This window comes from Gorilla gorilla, chromosome X, assembly GCF_029281585.2.
Source record: "Gorilla gorilla gorilla isolate KB3781 chromosome X, NHGRI_mGorGor1-v2.1_pri, whole genome shotgun sequence".
Lineage (NCBI taxonomy): Eukaryota > Metazoa > Chordata > Mammalia > Primates > Hominidae > Gorilla > Gorilla gorilla.
Window position 1 is genome coordinate 113,954,250 of NC_073247.2, and position 23,649 is coordinate 113,977,898.

Sequence of the window (23,649 nt, forward strand, 5' to 3'; positions counted from 1 at the left end):
GAGTATCTAGTTATTTTAGTTATGATGTTAGGTCATTAATTTGAGATGTTTCTAACTTTTTGAGGTGGACATTTAGTGCCATAAATTTAACTCTTAACACTACCTTAGCTGTGTCTCAGATATTCTAGTACGTCATATCTTTGTTCTCATTAGTTTCAAAGAACTTCTTGATCCTGACTTAATTTTGTTATTTACCCAAAAGTCATTCAAGAGCAGGTTATTCAATTTCCATGTAATTGTATGGTTTTGAGTGAATTTCTTGGTCTTAATTTCTATTTTGATTGCACTGTGGTTCACAAGATTGTTATGATTTCAGTTCTTTTGTATTTGCTGAGAAGTGTTTTACTTCCAATTACATGATTGATTTTAGAGTATGTGTCATGTAGAGATGAGAAGAATGTATATTCTGTTTGTTTTGTATGCAGATTTCTGTAATGTCTATCAAGTCCATTTGATCCAGTGCTGAGTTCAGGTCCTGAATATCTTTGTTAATTTTCTCATTCTTTGCTCTGTCTAATGATGTCAGTGTAGTGTTAAAGTCTTCAACTATTATTGTGTAGGCATCTAAGTCCCTTTGAAGGTCTTTAAGAACTTGATTTATGAATCTGTGTGCTCCCGTGTTGGGTGCATATATATTTAGGGTAGTTAGATCTTCCTTTTTAATTGAACTCTTTACCATTTTGTAATACGCTTCTTTGTTTTGTTTTGTTTTTTTCTTCATTGGTTTAAAGCCTGTTCTGTCTGAAGGAGACAGTTTTGGGCTTGCTGAATTTAAAGCATCTCAAAGACCTTCAAGTATTATCAAGAGGTAAAATCCTTTCCTAGATTTCAGGCCTGAAGGAAAAATAGCATCTGGTTCAAAGGTTTAAGTCTATGGCAGTGGAAACTAAGTCACACATCCAGACTAGATGCAGAACTAGGGTTAGAAGTCGGGGTCTCTACTTCTAGTTTATGGTTCTTCCTGCTGCAGGAAGAGAGTGTCTCTGGAACCATGAGGTACCCTTCTAAGAGAATTTAGCCAACGCTTTTTCATCTGAGACTAACTTCAGTTTATTCAGCCCTTATCAAGTCTAAACATAGGTCCTCTTAGCCTGTCAATTTAAATGTCTTTCATTATTTTAAATGCTGTTTGGGAGATTATGATCCTGTATCAATTCTCTAGGTAAAAAGCAATCTACTCATTTAACCCCCCCTTTTTTTTTTTTTGACGGAGTCTCAGTTTGTCGCCCAGGCTGGAGTGCAGTGGCACAATCTTGAATCACTGCAACCTCTGCCTCCCGGGTTCAAGCAAGTCTCTGCCTTAGCCTACCGAGTAGCTGGGATTATAGGCACCTGCCACCACGTCTGGCTAATTTTTGTATTTTTAGTAGAGATGGGATTTCACCATCTTGGCTAGGCTGGTCTTGAACTCCTGACTTTGTGATCCACCCACCTCGGCCTCCCAAAGTGCTGGGATTGCAGGCATGAGCCACCGCTCCTGCCCTCATTTGACCCTTCTTATAGTGTGGAAGGCAGGTTTACAGGGGCAATGTACAAAGCTTTTTGGAACCATCTGAAAGAACAGCTATTGAGTACTCCTCCTGACTTCACTTGTGCTCTTGAACTTCTAAAAGAAGTTAAGGAGGTGAGTAACCAACCTCCCATTTGTAGATGGGAAGTTCCTGGGCATCTCAGAACCTTGGATCGTCAATGGCTGTTAATATCTTAAGTAGCATACTTTTTTAACGTGGCCTGCTACTTAAATAGATAGGATGAGGCAGCTTCCATTTTATTTGTGTAAGACGAAACTTGACAGTTGGGTGATTATTATAAAAATATGTAATTCAATTAAACAAATTCTTACTGAAACCCCACTATGGTCTGTGTGTTTCAGAAACCCAAAGATGAATAGGACAGCCCTTGCCCACAAGGAACTTACATGTTTGAGTCAAAAGCCTATTTCAAGTGACCCATAAAGATTCCAAATTTGCTATTTTATCCTCATGCTTTGGAGTAAAACTATCTAAAAATGTCCTTATCCTTTATTAAGAATAAATAATCTTATTTCCTTTATTAGCGGTGGCTCACATCTGTAACCCCAGCATTTTGGGAGGCCGAGGCGGGCAGATCACGAGGTCAGGAGATCGAGACCATCCTGGCTAACACGGTGAAACCCCACCTCTACTAAAAAAAATACAAAAAATTAGCCGGGCGTGGTGGCAGGCACTTGTAGTCCCAGCTACTCAGGAGGCTGAGGCAGGAGAGTGGCATGAACTTGGGAAGCGGAGCTTGCAGTGAGCTGAGATATAGCCAGTGCACTCCAGCCTGGGAGCCAGAGCAAGACTCCGTCTAAAAAAAAGAGAAAAAAAAAGAATAAATAATCTTATTTTCCTTCCACTGACTGCCCTTTTTCCCACTGACTACCTCATCTCCTTGTGGTGGTGTGTATATCATATTTCTTATATCCCACACATTTAAAATCACATTCTTGTTTTTATTTATATTTTTACCTCATTCTACCTAAAAAATAATAATAACTCCTACTATAACTGATCCCAATGAAACCTTGAATGGTAATTGTCCTCTAAACAGAAAGAAATAATACTCTCTAAGAAACTTGGATACTCAGTTTTCTGACCCACAGAAGACATAATCTGGGATGCCTTCGGACTAACATAGTTCACTGGAGAGAAAGTTTGAGGTTCTAAACAGAACTTGGCTCCTTTGATATCCTTTGTTGGGCAGATCTTGTTATCACTGCTATTACCATGGCAGAACCGCCTAAGAAGTGAGATAGAAGAAGCTCTGGACACAGATCTCCTCAAGCAGGAAGCAGAACATGGGGCCCTGGATGTCCCTCATCTTTCTAACTACATTCTCAATTTGATGGCCTTGCTATGTGCACCAGTTCGAGATGAAGTGATACAGAAACTAGAGACCATAATAGATCCAGTGCAGTTACTGAGGTGAGAGTCTAGATGTGCTGTCCCCCAAATCTGCCTTAGACACTGTGCCGGAGAACTCTGAGCCAGATACTGTGGATATAGCCCCTGTCTTGTCTAGCTCTTGTGTACTGACAACCTGACTAACACACCTTTTCTCCTTTCTGAATTATTGGCTTTATTTTCCAAGGACAGCCTCTCAGGGTTCCTTTGATGATCTGTAGATCAGTTGGGTCTCCTTTATGTCATGATACTGTTAAGACATTAAGGTACAGTAATTCTTTCTCCTATAGATTGCAAATTGCCTTTTCCCAGATGTTGTCCTGTTTGTCCCAACTCAAACCTTGTGAGGGGACAGAAAAGAGGATTATCTGTGTTTCACAGGTAGAAGAACCAGGACCTAGAAAAGTAAAATGATCTGCTCAATGAGTTAGAAATTCAGTCACCCACATCCAAGCTACCCACATATAATTGCTAGCACCTTGGTGATTTTCCTTTCACTGACTACCCTTTTTTCAAGGTGACAGAATGATTACAGGTGAAAGAGCTCTAATCTGGTAGTTAAAGTGTCAGGAGGTATAACTATCCTTAGTTTTGCCATCAACTCACTCTATGGCCTTGGGTCACTGGCTACAGTACCATTATTAATAAGTTGATGTAGGACTGTGCTGGGGTCTGACCCGCAGATCCAGGCGGCATGATGGATCAATAACATACTCAGACACCAATATTCAGTGAAAGAGTGGCTAGGGTCCCGGGTCACTCACAGAAAGAGATGCAACAGCTTCACACACTGAATAGCTGGCCCGTGGGCATTTATTCAGCACGGATTTAATGACAAAAGCTTTGAATCAACACACCTGTGGGTAATTAATCTGGTCGCCCTCCCCTGGAGAGAGCAGTCCTACGAATGATCAAAGGCCAGTCTTAGGACCACATGAGTAAACAAGCTCTTTAGATAAACTCCCTTACACTCCTTTGTACCTACTCTAAGCTATTAACTCAAGGTAAGAGAATTAGGCTGCCTTCAGCCAAATTTTTTACTGAAGCTACGCAAACCTTCCGGCCTTCCAAGAAGGTTTGTGTCTATTTCCTATAACTTTATCTTTATAATTTTTTCTACCACCCAGACTGAACCCCTAAATCTCCCCCTTTTCTGTTTTTTGCATCAGGCTTTGTTGATTGAAGAGTGCAGATATGTGCAGCAACAGGTCTGTCAGGTGTGGTGGTCACTGCTCTTATTCCAGCTTTGCATCCTATAATTAGCAAATGACATATGACAAACATGTGTATAATGAACAACATTCTTTTCCAATCAAGGAGTGGTGCCCAAGAGCGGGGGTCTATCCGGGAGAGATGATCTTGCACACCCTTCCATATGGCTGTTTGTTGGATGTGTAGGGTAAATCTATCCCTCCCAGCCAAGAAGTTATTAAAGGCTGGGAAGGGGGTGTCTGTCAGGTGACAGGGTGAAAGAAAGGTGGATCTAAGATATAAGCCCAATAGAGCATAGCAGATACAGGTTGCAGACAAAGTGAGAGCATGAACAGGATCAATACCCTACGCGAGTTGCAATGTACAACAGAGAGCATATCAAGGAACAAATTATCTGGAGTAAATGGTCTCTGTATCCAGAGTAGGATTTTGTTCAGCCTTTTGAGTTGTCTTCTTTAGCATCCCCCAGGTAATGTCTGGGGCTTGTGTCATCCAAGGAAGCCACATCATCCAGGGCTGTGGGTCCTATAGGGTCATTTTCTTCATTTTTGGTACCAGGTTGGGCCCTAGCCATGCCACGGTATGGTTTGATGCATCATGCTGGAATCCAAAGAGGACCTGAGGGGGTGTGAACACAAGCATATCCTCTTCCTCATGTTAACAATTCTTTTGGACCACACCATACATTACTGTTTACGTCTTTCCATAAAACTGCGGGTTTTATGTCTTGAGAGGTTTTAGCAAAGTGCTTTTCTATAGACAATTGAAATTTGTCATCTAAATTTTAAAAATTAAGGGTAAATAAGACTTGTGCTAGTAGTGTTGCAGGGTCCTTACTCATTCTCCCCCTTTTTTGTTTTTAGAGAATATTTCTAAGAGTGGAGTAGGCACGCTCTACTATGCCCTGTCCTTAGGGGTTATACAGGATGCCTGTGGAATGTTGGATATTCCACGTGTGACAAAATTGTTGAAATTGTGAGCTGGCATAAGCTGGACCATTATTAGTTTTAATTTTTGTGGGCCGCCCCATAAACACAAAAGTTAAAAGATGTTTATTGACATATCGGTTGGACTCTCCAGGAAAGGCCTATGCACTAATTAAGTGGAAATTGGTATTAATGGACACATGAACATATCTGAGTTTTTCAAATTTAGGGATGTGTGTAACATTTGTTTGCCATAAAGATTAGGTTTTAGTCCTTTAGGGTTAACACCTATTGAAGGAGGGGACGATGAGCCTGTGAGCTGGCAATTTGGGCATTGCAGGGTAATTTGTTTAGTCTTTGGGTAAGTTGAAATTGTTTAGATAAGTTTCTCCAGTTTTGGTGAAAAAAATGATGCAATTCAGTGGCTTGGTTAAGTAGTGATGTTATAACCTAAAGGTTTGTTTTATTATTGCCATAAGCCAGTGGGCCAGGCAGTGAGCTGTGGGCTTGAATGTAATAAAAATAGGATGTGTACATTGATTTAGCAATTGCTGAAGTTGGAGAAAAAGAGCACACAGGGTGGGCTCCACAGTGGACTTAATTAGGGCTGTTTTAAGGTTCTGCAGTAAACAAACAGAGTAGGCAGAGTTACTGACAATATCGATGGGCTGAGAGGAAAATGTCTCCAGAGCCAATATTAAGGCTCCAACCTCAGCTTTTGGAGTGCTAGTAAACCCAGATCGAGTGAGGGAATTATGTGGTCTTTACCAAACGGCCGCTTTTCCATGTTTACCAGAGTCGTCAGTAAACAGTGTTAAAGCATTAGGTATGAGGGAGTGAACTATTTTTGTAGGTAAAACCACAGAAGTGCGAGATAAGAACTGAAGAAGTTTATCAGCAGGAAGGACATGCTTTAAATGGCCGGTGTAATTAGGGAGATGTATTTGCAGGTTTATAGATAATGGCAATACTGCTTTGAATTGCTTTTTACTTAAAGGATTCCTCATGATATCAGGATCATAACCTAGCAACTGATTGCATCATCTGTGGCCTGAATATATGACTTTGCTGATTAACTCGATATAGGGAGAGAGTGTTTTAGTCCCAGTATGTGAGTAAAAACCCATTTTAGAAAGGGCAGTCCTGGGGTTATCTGTTCTATTAACCCTATAGGGGAGTGTTTAGTGGGAAAGATAAACAATTGAATGGAATATTGGGTGTCTATGCAACCTAGTTGCCTTTGGGAACTAGCTTGTTCTATTTTTTAAATTTTTTTTTTTTTTTGCTGCAGGGGTTAAATACCTGGAAGTATCCAGGACTGTGTTGCCCTTTAAGATAGAAAACAGGTTTTAAAACTTATTAGTAGGAATGCCTAAGGTGGGGCGAAGCCAGTTAATATCACCTAGTAATTTTTGATAATTATTTAAGGTGTGTAAGTTGCTAGTATTTAATTTAACATTTTGATGTCTTACTGACTGGGAAGTAAGTACATATCCAATATTATTTCCAAGGAGAAGACATCTGTACTTTTTCAGGTGCTATGATTAAACCTCTTAAATGTGTATTCTTTATGACAGAGGTATATAAACTTAAAAACATTGGCTCTGTTGGGGCTGCTAGTAAAATATTATCTATAAAATGAATAACCTTGCAATTAGGATTTTTTTTTTTTTTTTTTACTGGGGAGCAAAACTTGATTCACATGATACTGACACATGGTAGGACTGTTTAGCATCCCTTGAGGAAGCACTTTCCAATGAAATCGGCAAGGTGGCCTTTTATTATTGATAGCTGGCATTGTAAACGCAAATTTTTCTCTGTCTTGTTTTGCAAGAGGAATCATATAAAAACAGTCTTTTAAGTCAATAATAATTATAGGCCAACCTCGAGGAATTGCCGCGGGGGAGGGAAGGCCCTGTTGAAGGGGCCCCATAGGTTGCAAATTAGCATTAATAGCATGTAAGTTATGCAAAAGTCTCCATTTACCAGACTTTTTGGGAATGAAGAAAATAGGCGAATTCCAAGGGCTATTTGATGGTTTTATATGGCCAACTTTTAATTACTCCTCACTAATTCATGGTCTTTTTGTAATTTATCTTCCTTCAGAAGCCACTGTTCTATCCAAATTGAATCTTGATAGAGCCACATCAGGGGTAGGGGAGGGATAATAACAGTGGCCATTATTAGAAAGGGGTCTGCAAAGTGACCCCCATTGGGCTAATAGGTCCCATCCCCAAAGATTAACACGGATGGGCATGATTAGAGGTTGTATAACTGTCTTTCTACCCTTTGAATCACAACAGGTTAGGGGGAGCATGCTCTGCTTGGCTGTGTGTGCTTTCCTGATGCCGCCAATTTTTTGTTTCTGAGTGACCCAAGGCCAAGTTTCTGGCCAGTTTTGATCACTCATGATTGAAATGTCCACTCCTGTTTCCAATAAGCCAGTAAAACTCTTATTTTTAATTTTTAGGGTAATCACGGGTCTCTGATTAGTGATTGATTCCAATATACTCCTGTGGCTCCTGTGTTTCCAAAACTCCATTTCCCCTTTCCTTTCCATGGGCATTGGGGACTCAGTATGGTAAAAGCAGTAGCTGAGCTATCTTTGATCCACGGGGAAGAATATGCAGACATTTACATTCCATCATAACTAATATCTCACCTTGATAATCACCATCAATTACCCCAGTGAGCACATTAATTCCTTTACTGGATAGGCTAGACTGCCCTAGGACTAACCCCACTGGTTCCAGAGGCAGCAGGCCCCAGATCCCGGTTGCAACCCTTTTAGGGTATTCTCCTTCTTTTAGCACTAATTCGTTGGGGCAGAGTAAGTCCAGTCCTGTGCTCCCAGTAGTGGCTGCTCTGAGAGGGAGGACTGTGGGCTTTCCATCTGACCGAGGAAAGCCACTGTCATTGCCCCAGTTTGAAGCAGGGCCTGGGGCCGGCCCCTCATGAAATTTTCCACCTGGTTGCTTATGGGGTTGCCGATTTTATCAAATTTAGACCTGCATTGATTTGCCAAATATTTCCCTGTTTTACATCGGGGGCATATAGAAGGGGGTTCTTTTCCTGAGTTACCTTGGTCTCTATTATTGGGGCATTCCCTCTTCATATGAACTGGCTCTCTGCATAGAAAACAATTTGGGTTTCTCTCCCTTTTCACTTTAGGAGGCCTTAATACCATAGCCAATGTTTTGGCTTTGTGTGTTTCAGTCCCCACCAGCTGACATGCTTTTGTAAGTTCCCCAGCTGTGGCTGCCTTTCCTCTGATTGCCTGCATTGCTTGCTGGCAATCCACATTAGCGTTTTCAAAAGCCAATGGCAACAATAAGATATCAGCAGCCTGGGCGTGACTAATTTGTCTCTTAATTGCCTGGGTTAACCAATTGATAAACTCAACAAATGGCTCCTGAGGCCCTTGCCGAACATTTATAAAAGATCTCTGTTGAACTCCACTTTCAGGAACTCGATCCCAAGCCCTGAGAGCCCACAAGGCACTTGAGCGTAGGCCTAGGGATCAAAATCTAGTTGTTGTTGTACATCAGCATGGGGAACCCCTCCCCTGGAGCACAGCAGCTGTTATGTCTTTCCCAGCCACCTGATTCTGGTTGGCTTGTTGTTCGCACAACTCATCGTATTCCGCCTTCCAGAGAAGGTATTGGCTAGGCTCCAAAGTTGTTTTAGCTAGCACTGACCAGTCCCATGGGGTCATACAGAAGTTGTCTACCAAGACTTCAATCATTCCTTTTGTAAATGGGCTAGTGGCTCCATTTTCTTTAATGCTTTTTCTTAGCTCTTTTTAAGCATCAAAAGAAATGGGTTCATGTACCTGATTGCCTTGTCAATCTTGCGTTACCAGGCAGGATAAGAGCTCCACTTCTAATGCCACTTGCCTAAGATAGGGTCCCATAGCTGTAGCATATCCCTTGTCTTTTTCCAATTTATTGGAGGAGGGGGCTTAGACAAAACCTCTGTTTCCTCTTTGTTATTTTTGCCTGGAAACGGTGGAGCTGAGGGAGATGGAGGCAGTAAGGTAGGTGATGGTTCTTCCTCCCTCCCCTTTTTAGGCTCTTCTGTATATAATGGGACAAGGGCTGCCCTAACAAAAACCCATAACTTTAGAGATGATACTGGGATTGGTTGCCCTCATGCATGATGTTGTTTAATATTTCTCCCCACTTGTTCCCAGAGCTCTACGTCTAGCATACATTTTCCCAGGAACCATGGGTTATGGAATACAACAGTTTGCATTAGGTCCCTTAATTGAGCCTATGAAACTGAGGCTCCACTAGCTTTAAGCAGCTGTTTCAATACTTTTATATATTGTTTCTGTTGAGCTGATAACTGTTGTCCCATGATGAAACCCCAGCCTGAAAAATCCCCCTGAAACTTGGAAATCCTGAGCAGGCGCCAATGACTTACTGACTCACTGACTGCACAGTCCTTTTCACCTTCATTTTTGAGGGTTCTGTTGTGATCCTTTGTAGCGTTCCTCACACAGGGCACCATCTGCTGGGGTCTGACCCACAGATCCAGTCTGCATGATGGACGAATAACATACTCAGACACCGATATTCAGTGAAAGAGTGGCTAGGGTCCCGGGTCACTCACAGAAAGAGATGCAACAGCTTCACACACTGAATAGCTGGCCCGTGGGCACTTATTCAGCACGGATTTAATGACAAAGGCTTTGAGTCAACACACCTGTGGGTAATAAATCTGGTCACCCTCCCCCGGAAAGAGCAGTCCTACGAATGATCAAAGGCCAGTCTTAGGACCACATGAGCAAACAAGCTCTTTAGATAAACTCCCTTATATTCCTTTGTACCTATTCTAAGCTATTAACTTAAGGTAAGAGAATTAGGCTACCTTCAGCCAAATCTTTTACTGAAGATATGCAAACCTCCTGGCCTTCCAAGAAGGTTTGTGTCTATTTCCTATAACTTTATCTTTATAATTTTTCCCACCAAAAGATCCGAACCCCTACAGGACTATTTCTTTCTAAGGCTTCTTCCAACTCTGAAATACTCTGCTTTTATGGCTCCTTCCTTGGATTCCACCCTTCCAGACTAGATTTCCTTTAACAGTGTAAATGTTCTGTTTCTCCCTATGGCAGGGGCATCTTCCATGTTCTGGGCCTAATGAAAATGGACATGGTGAACTATACCATTCAGAGCTTTCAACCCTACCTGCAGGAGCATTCCATCCAGTATGAACAAGCTAAATTCCAGGAACTCCTTGATAAACAGCCCAGTATGTTTAAAATTCAAGGGCAGGAGAGGGGAGATTTGACCTCCGGTTTTATAGCAATAGAGGCTATTTTCTATTTTTTGAATAGAAAGTTTCTTCCTTGGGCAAGGGTTAGGGAGAAGGAGTGTTTCTCTAAGACAGAAAGATCTACAAAATCACTTATTTATAGATGAAAAGTATGTCTCAAAGACTTCGTCCTTAAGCCTTGGAATTTTAAGATGCATTTCCTTCTCATCATAGGTCTCCTCAGTTATACTGCAAAATGGCTAACCAAGGCAGCCACAGACATCACTACACTGTGTCTGAGTTCTCCTGACTCACCTAGCTCCTCCTGCAGCATGGCATGTTCACTTCCAAACTGGGCAGGTAACAACTCAGAGCCCCCCAGTCCAACAATGGTGCTATACCAAGGCTACCTGAACCTCCTCCTCTGGGATCCTGAAAATGAAGAATTATCTGAGGTAGGGATGTGTGCTGGGGCATTCCTTGTTCTATTGCATTAGTGCCTCTATTCAAGCCCTCCTCTTCTGATGGGCTGTCCTTCGCTCCCTCACCATACTCTGCTGGTGGACAGAATCCGGCTCCAGGAAATGGCATTCTAGTTGCACCTGGCCTCAGTCTTGCTAGTGGCCAGAAGTTTCTCTGGTGAAGTTTTATTCATCTCACCTGAATTTGTGGATAGACTGAAATGTATCACCAAGGCCCTAACTGAGGAATTTATCTCCAGGTAAGATTCATAGATCTCTGTTACAAAGGAAAATGTGTGGTATTTGGGACATAGGCAGGTAATATCAATACTACTATTGCTTATACTTCATCACAAATGACCAAAGGCCCTTGGGAACCATCTCCAAAGATTTTGGTATCTTCGATAAGTTGTATTGAGGTTTGGGATACAGAAAATAAAACTTATTTTTTCCAAAGAGGAGAGTGTGGAAGCCAGTTTGCTAAAAATATTCCTTATGTGTTTGCTAAAAATGAGTCATTATATACTTGATTGAATGACAGTGGATTTCTGCTATGTATATCCAGAAGTTGATCAGTTGGTCAGTGATATTGACCATTCACTGCATGTGAGGGCAGGGATATTATATCAAAGTACAAGGAGGAGTAGGAAGTCCAAGCCTGTTAATATATTTGCAATTTAATTGGTGGGGTAGGAGAAAAACCATGAAAAATATCCAATAGAGTCTTAAAACAATATTTAAATACAGTTGATGGGACTGGAAAATGCTGAGTAGATCCAAGGATGGAACTGAACCCTTGCCCAATTTACTTTGTTTTTGTTGAAGTGGCATATGGTACTGTATGTTGGGATCAGGTGGTACCTTGTGGGTAACAATGAGTGTATTTCACTGGCCCAGTGGCTAATGCTGTCTTCTGGCGGCAGAGAGACGGAATTCTTCCTGGAATAGGCCTGGCTTGTGGTATGAGGCTCTCTGGGCTTTGCCCCTCTGCCAGGCCCACTCTGCATTCTATCCTTCATTATCTAAGCCTAAAGAAGCTATGCTGAGTGTGAGTGAACAGGTGTCTCAGGAAATCTATCAAGGCCTTAAGGACATGGGCCTCACTACTCTGAGCAGTGAAAACACAGCATGTCTTCTAGGCCAACTCCAGAACATCACCAAGGAAGAGAGCGGCATTCGTAGCATCGTTGGTAAGAATCCCCATGGTCATGGTGCAGAAAAGTGGCAAGAATGTGGGAGGTGGGCAGGTAGACCTTACCCTGGATGTGAGTTACCTAGCCATTTAAAAATGAAAGGCATGATCACTTGGAAAATTTTTTAGCTTTAGTTTCCTCATCTATAATGTGCATGGTTCAACTAGATCTTTTTCAGGTTGAAGAATGCATGTATGGTTTGAAGGTGGCTCTGTACCCAAGATATGTCATTCACAGGTGTTGGATACTGTCGCACTAACCCTACGAAGTCATTCCTGGTCATTTTCTAACTGTCGGCCAAGATATATGTAGAAACCCTTTCTCTATCCTATGCTTTAAGCCACCATGTGGGCCCCTACTCCTCTCCATGGAAGGGATGTTGAGTTAGGCTGTAGGGCATGTTCCGTGCTGGAATGGAAGCAGTGAATTTGGACAGCTTGCTTTGAACTTTAGCATCTGATCATAGTCTGGATTGGGTGTATAGGCCTGAACTTGGTGCACTGGCTGCAACACATATTGTTACTTTCACGTACCGGGTCTACGGTCCTCTTGTTAATTTAAATGTGCACTTGGATCTCATGTACAGCTACATAAAGTAATCTTATGAACCGCCAGAAATTTACTACCTCAGCATCTTTTGATCATGCACTGTCCTTTGGGAGCCTGATGGCATTCACTTCCCCAAAATAAACAAAAATCTAATTTATACGGTTTACCCAAATGAGCGGAGAGGTCAGTGAATAAACTGGTTAACGTAAAACTTTGGTGAGCAGATAGTGCAAAGACATTGTGAATTTCTTTAGTTCATGTCCTTTGTAGGGACATGGATGGAGCTGGACACCATCATTCTCAGCAAACTATCACAAGGACAAAAAACCAAACACTTCATGTTGTCACTCATAGGTGGGAATTGAACAATGAGAACACTTGGACACAGGAAGGGGAACATCACACACTGGGGCCTGTTGTGAGTTGGGGGAGGGAGGAGGGATAGCATTAGGAGATATACCTAATGTAAATGATGAGTTAATGGGTGCAGCACAACAAGATGGCACATGTATACATATGTAATAAACCTGCACGTTGTGCACATGTTCCCTAGAACTTAAAGTATAATTTAAAAAAAGAAAAAAAAAAGAAAAGAAAAATGAGAACAACAAAAAAAAAGAATTTATTCTGAACCCTCTTTTTTCCTCTCTTCATTGTTTTTCCCTGCTCACGGATCAGCGGATCCGTTTGTTTCTCAAATGCTGTTTGCTTCATGGCATGCAGGAGTCTCTGCTACACTTTCCTGGAGGCCTCATGCTCATTGAAGGGGAGCTGGTAGAACTGGGTTGGAAGTTTGTCATTCTGAAGTATCATAATCAGCAGGTATTTGGCCCGTACTATGCTGAGATCCTAAAAAACATCATCCATCCAGCTCAAGCACAAGAAACAGATAGTGCTGCACCCCAACCATGGCAACAGGAGAGAAAGGTCAGTATGTTTCTGGAATGACATCACCTCCTCACTACAGCCAGGACACAGGGATGCAGGGGTCAAGCATGTAAACACCAACTGGCCCAATCCCCTTCACTAATAAACTTCTGAGCTGCAAGAAAATTTCAGTTCCTCCTGTGCTCTAGCTGAAGCCAGGTTCTACACCCTCATCCCCTAACTAGCTGAATGAGAATCCAGTGGGCCCTCCGGTTTCCCTTCACTGGCTGATCATTCTTCAGTATGCTGGCCTGAGCCAGAATCAGGGCATCAGGTACTGATAAGGGAAAATACTGGTACTGTATAGAATAATGCCTCCCCAAAACTGCGAAGGAGCTAAGAGACCAAAGAATGACCCAGACAAGTTCTGCTTGATAAGCAGATGAATTTATTGGGACTTACAGATAGGACATTCCTGGGTGGCAGCAGGACAGCTCTGGGGATCTGCCCTGACACTCCTCTGCAAACTGCTTTTAAGCTAATTTTCTGGCTCTTGCCTTCCATATGCAATGAGACTCTTTTTCTTGGTATGTTTCCCGGTATGCTCTGGGATGTTTTGATGTTTTGATTCTCAGGGACACCTCGGCTTCTAAGCTGGGCACCATACATGGCCTTGGATCACCACCTGGCCTTCAGGGTTCAGGCAGCAGATGTACAGCCTTAAGTAATCTGGTGGGGGAGGGGGGAACTCATTAACCTACAGTCACTAGCATTATTTTCTCCAGTGAAAAATCATTTTCTTGACGGACGGTGAAAACTCTTTGTGGGATTATCCAGAGAATGAATATAAGGGCTTCTGGAAGTCAGAAATTCACTGAATTGCAGATGAAGAGAAGACAGAACTCCATTTCTAGCACCATGTTTCCCTTAAATTTTCAAGGATGCAGCAATAGTAAGAGTTCTCAACTCCTGTCCTATTGTCTGGTTTGAAGCAGTATGAAAAATGGGGATTGGTTGAAAGTTGATATTGTGAATATCAACTTTGTGCCAACAGGCATTCAGCTAAGGACAGGTCTCAGCTTCCACGGGATTTCTCTTTCTTTCAAGTGATTCTAGGAGTCAGGCTTGGAATTTCTGATAATGACATTAAACTGAAGCAATTAGGTCAGTGAGTGTCATACAAAGTTCACCCTGATCCTATTTCTATAGCTGAATTAATCTTATCTTTCCACATCTCCAGGCTTAGAACATCTCATTCTTCTTGACAGAATTGATGTGAGTATTCAAGAGTGGGGCAGCTGCCACGCTTTTGCTCACACCTAGTCTGGGACTCCAACTGCCAGGTTATGAATATCAGCTGACTCAGCATCACAAATGATAAAAATATTCTTGGTCCACAGGGACTTGGGTTTATTTTTAGAGACTGTAGAGGTTCACCCATCATTCTTAGGCCAACTGCAGCAGTCAAGCAGCAATCTAGAAAATTAGGAAAAAAATTAGGTTTGGAAGTTTTGGATTTAGAATGGACAGGGGAAAATAGAAACTTACTTATGGGATAGAACCAAACTGGGTGAAAAAAATCATGTCCTCGTTATTTTGGGGGTTCAACTATGAGTGAGAACACACGGTGTTTGGTTTTCTGTCCTCGTGATAGTTTGCTGAGAATGGTGGTTTCCAGCTTCATCCATGTTCCTGCAAAGGACGTGAATTCATCCTTTTTTATGGCTGCGTAGTATTCCACATATGTATATGTGCCACATTTTCTAAATGCAGTCTATCATTGATGGACATTTGTGTTGGTTCCAAATCTTTGCTATTGTGAATAGTGCCTCAGTAAACATACATGTGCACGTATCTTTATAGTAGCATCATTTATAATCCTTTGGGTAAATACCCAGTAATGGGATTGCTGGGTCAAATGGTAATTCTAGTTCTAGATCCTTGAGGAATCGCCACACTGTCTTCCACAATGGTTGAACCAATTTACACTTCCACCAACAGTGTAAAAGCATTCCAATTTCTCCACATCCTCTCCAGCATCTGTTGTTTCCTGACTTTTTAATTATTGCCATCCTAATTGGCATGAGATGGTATCTCTTTGTGGTTTTGATTTGAATTTCTCTGATGGCCAATGATGACCAGCATTTTTTCATGTGTCTGTTGGCTGCATAAATGTCTTCTTTTGAGAAGTGTCTGTTCATATCCTTCGCCCACTTGTTGATGGGTTTGTTTTTTTCTTGTAAATTTGTCTGAGTTCTTTGTAGATATTAGCCCTTTGTCAGATGGGTAGATTGCAAAAATTTTCTCCCATTCTGCAAGGTTGCCTGTTCACTCTGATGGTATTTTCTTTTGCTGTGCAGAAGCTCTTTAGTTTAATTAGATCTCATTTGTCTATTTTGGCTTTTGTTGCCATTGCTTTTGGTGTTTTAGACATGAAGTCCTTGCCCATGCCTATGTCCTGAATAGTATTGCCTAGGTTTTCTTCTAGGATTTTTATGGTTTTAGGTCTAACATTTAAGTCTTTAATCCATCTTGAATTAATTTTTGTATAAGGTGTAAGGAAGTGATCCAGTTTCAGCTTTCTACATATGGCTAGCCAGTTTTCTCTACACCATTTATTAAATAGGAAATTCTTTCCCCATTTCTTGTTTTTGTCAGGTTTGTCAAAGATCAGATGGTTGTAGATATGTGGCGTTATTTCTGAGGGCTCTGTTCTGTTCCATTGATCTATATCTCTGTTTTGGTAACAGTACCATGCTGTTTTGGTTACTGTAGCCTTGTAGTATAGTTTGACGTCAGGTAGCATAATGCTTCCAGCTTTATTCTTTTGGCTTAGGATTGACTTGGCAATGCAGGCTCGTTTTTGGTTTCACATGAACTTTAAAGTAGTTTTTTCCAATTCTGTGAAGAAGGTCATTGGTAGCTTGATGGGGATGGCATTGAATCTATAAATTACCTTGGGCAGTATGGCCATTTTCACAATATTGATTCTTCCTACCCATGAGCATGGAATGTTCTTCCATTTGTTTGTATCCTCTTTTATTTCATTGAGCAGTGGTTTGTAGTTCTCCTTGAAGAGGTCCTTCACATCCCTTGTAAGTTGGATTCCTAGGTGTTTTATTCTCTTTGTAGCATTTGTGAATGGGAGTTCACTCATGATTCGGCTCTCTGTTTGTCTGTTAATGGTGTATAGAAATGCTTGTGATTTTTGCACATTGATTTTGTATCCTGAGAGTTTGCTGAAGTTGCTTATGAGCTTAAGGAGACGTTGGACTGAGACAATGGGGTTTTCTAAATATACAATCATGTCGTCTGCAAGCTGGGACAATTTGACTTCCTCTTTTCCTGATTGAATACCCTTTATTTATTTCTCTTGCCTGATTGCCCTGGCCAGAACTTCCAACACCACATTGAATAGGAATGGTGAGAAAGGGCAGCCTTGTCTTGGGCCAGTTTTCAAAGGGAATCCTTCCAGTTTTTGCCCATTCAGTATGATATTGGCTGTGGGTTTGTCATAAATAGCTCTATTATTTTGGGATACATTCCATCAGTACCTAGTTTATTGAGAGTTTTTAGCATGAAGGGTTGTTGAATTTTGTCAAAGGCCTTTTCTGCATCTATTGAGATAATCATGTGGTTTTTGTCAAAGGTTTTGTTTATGTGATGGATTACATTTATTGATTTGCATATGTCCAACCAGCCTTGCATCCCAGGGATGAAGCCGACTTGATCGTGGTGGGTAAGCTTTTTGATGTGCTGCTGAATTCGGTTTGCCAGCATTTTATTGAGGATATTTGCATGGATGTTCATCAGGGATATTGGTATAAAATTCTCTTTTGTGTGTGTGTGTCTCTGCCAGGCTTTGTTATCAGGATGAGGTTGGCCTCATACAATGAGTTAGGGAAGATTCCCTCTTTTTCTTTTTTTTTTATTTTTATTTTTTATTATACTTTAAGTTTTAGGGTACATGTGCACATTGTGCAGGTTACTTACATATGTATACATGTGCCATGCTGGTGCGCTGCACCCACTAACTCGTCATCTAGCATTAGGTATATCTCCCAATGCTATCCCTCCCCCCTCCCCCCACCCCACCACAGTCCCCAGAGTGTGATATTCCCCTTCCTGTGTCCATGTGATCTCATTGTTCAATTCCCACCTATGAGTGAGAATATGCGGTGTTTGGTTTTTTGTTCTTGCGATAGTTTACTGAGAATGATGATTTCCAATTTAATCCATGTCCCTACAAAGGACACGAACTCATCCTTTTTTATGGCTGCATAGTATTCCATGGTGTATATGTGCCACATTTTCTTAATCCAGTCTATCATTGTTGGACATTTGGGTTGGTTTCAAGTCTTTGCTATTGTGAATGGTGCCACAATAAACATACATATGCATGTGTCTTCATAGCAGCATGATTTATAGTCCTTTGGGTATATACCCAGTAATGGGATGGCTGGGTCAAATGGTATTTCTAGTTCTAGATCCCTGAGGAATCGCCACACTGGCTTCCACAATGTTTGAACTAGTTTACAGTCCCACCAACAGTGTAAAAGTGTTCCTATTTCTCCACATCCTCTCCAACACCTGTTGTTTCCTGACTTTTTAATGATTGCCATTCTAATTGGTGTGAGATGGTATCTCATTGTGGTTTTGATTTGCATTTCTGATGGCCAGTGATGATGAGCATTTTTTCATGTGTCTTTTGGCTGCATAAATGTCTTCTTTTGAGAAGTGTCTGTTCATATCCTTTGCCCATTTTTGATGCGGTTGTTTGTTTTTTTCTTGTAAATTTGTTTGAGTTCATTGTAGATTCTGGATATTAGCCCTTTGTCAGATGAGTAGGTTTTGAAAATTTTCTCCCAATTTGTAGGTTGCCTGTTCACTCTGATGGTAGTTTCTTTTGCTGTGCAGAAGCTCTTTAGTTTAATGAGATCCCATTTGTCAATTTTGGCTTTTGTTGCCATTGCTCTTCGTGTTTTAGACATGAACTCCTTGCCCATGCCTGTGTCCTGAATGGTAATGCCTAGATTTTCTTCTAGGGTTTTTGTGGTTTTAGGTCTAACATTTAAGTCTTTAATACATCTTGAATTAATTTTTGTATAAGGTGTAAGAAAGGTATCCAGCTTCAGCTTTCTACATATGGCTAGCCAGTTTTCCCAGCACCGTTTATTAAATAGGGAATCCTTTCCCCATTGCTTGTTTTTCTCAGGTTTGTCAAAGATCAGATAGTTGTAGATATGCAGCGTTATTTCTGAGGGCTCTGTTCTGTTCCATTGATCTATATCTCTGTTTTGGTACCAGTACCATGCTGTTTTGGTTACTGTAGCCTTGTAGTATAGTTTGAAGTCAGGTAGCGTGATGCCTCTAGCTTTGTTCTTTTGGCTTAGGATTGACTTGGCAATGCGGGCTTTTCTTTGGTTCCATATGAACTTTAAAGTAGTTTTTTCCAGTTCTGTGAAGAAAGTCATTGGTAGCTTGATGGGGATGGCATTGAATCTATAAATTACCTTGGGCAGTATGGCCATTTTCACAATATTGATTCTTCCTACCCATGAGCATGGAATGTTCTTCCATTTGTTTGTATCCTCTTTTATTTCCTTGAGCAGTGGTTTGTAGTTCTCCCTGAAGAGGTCCTTCACATCCCTTGTAAGTTGGATTCCTAAGTATTTTATTCTTTTTGAAGCAATTGTGAATGGGAGTTCACTCATGATTTGGCTCTCTGTTTGTCTGTTATTGGTATATAAGAATGCTTGTGATTTTTGTACATTGATTTTGTATCCTGAGACTTTGCTGAAGATGCTTATCAGCTTAAGGAGATTTTGGGCTGAGACAATGGGGTTTTCTAGATATACAATCAAGTCATCTGCAAACAGGGACAATTTGACTTCTTCTTTTCCTAATTAAATACCCTTTATTTCCTTCTCCTGCCTAATTGCCCTGGCCAGTACTTCCAACACTATGTTGAATAGGAATGGTGAGAGAGGGCATCCCTGTCTTGTGCAGGTTTTCAAAGGGAATGCTTCCAGTTTTTGCCCATTCAGTATGATATTGGCTGTGGGTTTGTCATAGATAGCTCTTATTATTTTGAGATACGTCCCATCAATACCTAATTTATGGAGAGTTTTTAGCATGAAGGGTTGTTGAATTTTGTCAAAGGCCTTCTCTGCATCTATCGAGATAATCATGGGGTTTTTGTCGTTGGTTCTGTTTATTTACTGGATTATATTTATTGATTTGCATATATTGAACTAGCCTTGCATCCCAGGGATGAAGCCCACTTGATCATGGTGGATAAGCTTTTTGATGTGCTGCTGGATTCAGTTTGCCAGTATTTTATTGAGGATTTTTGCATCAATGTTCATCAAGGATATTGGTCTAAAATTCTCTTTTTTGGTTGTGTCTCTGCCCAGCTTTGGTATCAGGATGATGCTGGCCTCATAAAATGAGTTAGGGAGGATTCCCTCTTTTTCTATTGATTGGAATAGTTTCAGAAGGAATGGTACCAGCTCCTCCTTGTACCTCTGGTAGAATTCGGCTGTGAATCCATCTGGTCCTGGACTCTTTTTGGTTGGTAAGCTATTGATTATTGCCACAATTTCAGAGCCTGTTATTGGTCTATTCAGAGAGTCAACTTCTTCCTGGTTTAGTCTTGGGAGAGTGTATGTGTCGAGGAATTTATCCATTTCTTCCAGATTTTCTAGTTTATTTGCATAGAGTTGTTTGTAGTATTCTCTGATGGTAGTTTGTATTTCTGTGGGATAGGTGGTGATATCCCCTTTGTCATTTTTTTTGGCATCTATTTGATTCTTCTCTCTTTTCTTCTTTATTAGTCTTGCTATCAGTCTATCAATTTTGTTGATCCTTTCAAAAAACTAGCTCCTGGATTCATTAATCTTTTGAAGGGTTTTTTGTGTCTCTATTTCCTTCAGTTCTGCTCTGATTTTAGTTATTTCTTGCCTTCGGCTAGCTTTTGAATGTGTTTGCTCTTGCTTTTCTAGTTCTTTTAATTGTGATGTTAGGGTGTCAATTTTGGATCTTTCCTGCTTTCTCTTGTGGGCATTTAGTGCTATAAATTCGCCTCTACACACTGCTTTGAATGTGTCCCAGAGATTCTGGTATGTTGTGTCTTTGTTCTCATTGGTTTCAAATAACATCTTTCTTTCTGCCTTCATTTCGTTATGTACCCAGTAGCCATTCAGGAGCAGATTGTTCAGTTTCCATGTAGTTGAGCGGTTTTGAGTGATTTTCTTAATCCTGAGTTCTAGTTTGATTGCACTGTGGTCTGAGAGACCGTTTGTTATAATTTCTGTTCTTTTACATTTGCTGAGGAGTGCTTTATTTCCAATTATGTGGTCAGTTTTAGAATAAGTGCGATGTGGTGCTGAGAAGAATGTATATTCTTTTGATTTGGGGTGGAGAGTTCTGTAGATGTCTATTAGGTCCACTTGGTGCAGGGCTGAGTTTAAGTCCTGGATCTCCTTGTTAACATTCTGTGTCGTTGATCTGTCTAATGTTGACAGTGGGGTGTCAAAGTTTCCCATTATTATTGTATGGGAGTCTAAGTCTCTTCGTAGGTCTCTAAGGACTTGCTTTATGAATCTGGGTGCTCCTGTATTGGGTGCATATATATGTAGGATAGTTAGCTCTTCTTGTTGAATTGATCACTTTACCATTATGTAATGGCCTTCTTTGTCTCTTTTTATCTTCGTTGGTTTACAGTCTGTTTTATCAGAGACTAGGATTGCAACCCCTGCCTTTTTTTGTTTTCCATTTGCTTGGTAGATCTTCCTCCATCCCTTTATTTTGAGTCTATGTGCGTCCCTGCACATGAGATGTGTCTCCTGAATACAGCACACTTGAGTCTTTATCCAATTTGCCAGTCTGTGTCTTTTAATTGGAGCATTTACCCCATTTACCTTTGAGGTTAATATTGTTATGTGTGAATTTGATCCTGTCATGATGATGTTAGCTGGTTATTTTACTTGTTAGTTGATGCAGTTTCTTCCTAGCATCGATGGTCTTTATAATTTGGCATGTTTTTGCAGTGGCTGGTACTATTTTTTCCTTTCCATATTTAGGGCTTCCTTCAGGAGCTCTTGTAGGGCAGGCCTGGTGGTGACAATATCTCTCAGCATTTGTTTATCTGTAAGGGATTTTATTTCTCCTTCACTTGTGAAGCTTAGTTTGGCTGGATATGACATTCTGGGTTGAAAATTCTTTTCTTTAAGAATGTTGAATATTGGCCCCCACTCTCTTCTGGCTTGTAGAGTTTCTGCTGAGAGATCAGCTGTTAGTCTGATGGGCTTCCCTTTGTGGGTAACCTGACCTTTCTGTCTGGCTGCCCTTAACATTTTTTCCTTCATTTCAACGTTGGTGAATCTGACAATTATGTGTCTTGGAGTTGCTCTTCTCGAGGAGTATCTTTGTGGTGTTCTCTGTATTTCCTGAATTTGAATGTTGGCCTGCCTTGCTAGGTTGGGAGAGTTCTCCTGAATGATATCCTGCAGAGTGTTTTCCAACTTGGTTCCATTCTCCCTGTCACGTTCAGGTACACCAATCAGATATAGATTTGGTCTTTTCACATAGTTCCATATTTCTTGGAGGCTTTGTTCATTTCTTTTTACTCTTTTTTTCTCTAAACTTCTCTTCTTGCTTCATTTTATTCACTTGATCTTCAATCACTGATACCCTTTCTTCCACTTGATGAAATCAACTACTTAAGCTTGTGCATGCGTCACATAGTTCTCATGCCATGTTTTTCAGCTCCAGCAGGTCATTTAAGGTCTTCTCTGCACTGTTTATTCTAGTTAGCCTTTTGTCTAATCTTTTTTCAAGGTTTTTAGCTTCTTTGCAATGTGTTCGAACATCCTCCTTTAGCTTGGAGAAGGTTGTTATTACTGATCATCTGAAGCCTACTTCCGTCAACTTGTCAAAGTCATTCTCCATCCAGCTTTGTTCCGTTGCTGGTGAGGAGCTGCGTTCCTTTGGAGGAGAAGAGGTGAAGAGGTGTTCTGATTTTTAGAATTTTCAGCTTTTCTGCTCTAGTTTCTCCCCATCTTTGTGGTTTTATCTACCTTTGGTCTTTGATGATGGTGACCTGCAGATGGGGTTTTGATGTGGATGTCCCATTTGTTAGTTTTCCTTCTAACAGTCAGGAGCCTCAGCTGCAGGTCTGCTGGAGTTTGCTAGAGGTCCTCTCCAGACCCTGTTTGCCTGGGTATCACCAGCCGGGGCTGGAGAAAAGCAAATATTGCAGAACAGCAAATGTTGCTGCCTTATCTTTCCTCCAGAAGCTTTGTCTGAGAGGGGCACCCGGCTGTATAAGGTGTCAGTTGGCCCCTACTTGGAGTGTCTCCCAGTTAGGCTACTCTGGGGTCAGGGATCCACTTGAGGAGGCAGCCTCTCTGTTCTCAGATCTCAAACTCTGTGTTGAGGGAACCACTACTCTCTTCAAAGCTGTCCAACAGGGATGTTTAAGTCTGCCGAAGTTTCTGCTGCCTTTTGTTCAGCTATGCCCTGCCCCCAGAGGTGGAGTCTTCACAGGCAGGCAGGCCTCTTTCAACTGCGGTGGGCTCCACCCAGTTCGAGCTTCCTGGCTGCTTTGTTTACCTACTCAAGCCTCAGCAATAGTGGACGCCCTCCCCCAGCCTCACTTCCACCTTGAAGTTCGATCTCAGACTGCTGTGCCAGCAGTGAGCAAGGCTCCTTGGGTGTGGGACTCTCCGAGCCATGCACAGGATATAATGTCCTGGTGTGCCATTTGCTAAGACCATTGGAAAAGTGCAGCATTAGGGTGGGAGTGTCCCAATTTTCCAGGTACCATCTGTCACCACTTCCCTTGGCTAGGAAAGGGAATTCCCCGACCCTTTGCACTTCCTGGGTGAGGCGATGCCCCCCCCCCCCCGCCGCCCACTTCAGCTCACACTCCGTGGGCTGCACCCACTGTCCAACAAGCCCCAGTGTGATGAACCTGGTACTTCAGCTGGAAATGCAGAAATCACCCGTCTTCTGCATCACTCACACTGGGAGCTGTAGACTGGATCTCTTCCTATTCGGTCATCTTGGAACCTCCTCCCTCAGGAATTTCTTTATAGCAGTGTGAAAACAGACTAATACAGGCGGTAAGCTAGAAATGAATAGTATCTGGCTGCATTGGTTTAAACCATTTACTGATCCTAAGCACAAAGCATTGTTATGTTCTACCCCCAAATACACTTTGTAAAAGTACTAACCTGCAACATAAATACAAGAA

At 41.5% G+C, this 23,649-nt stretch overlaps 1 pseudogene; it reads left to right on the plus strand.

The window, feature by feature from the left end:
• The first annotated feature begins 1,528 nt into the window (after positions 1-1,528).
• LOC129530094 (T-complex protein 11-like X-linked protein 2) lies at positions 1,529-13,288 on the plus strand (annotated as a pseudogene).
• The last annotated feature ends 10,361 nt before the right edge of the window (positions 13,289-23,649 follow it).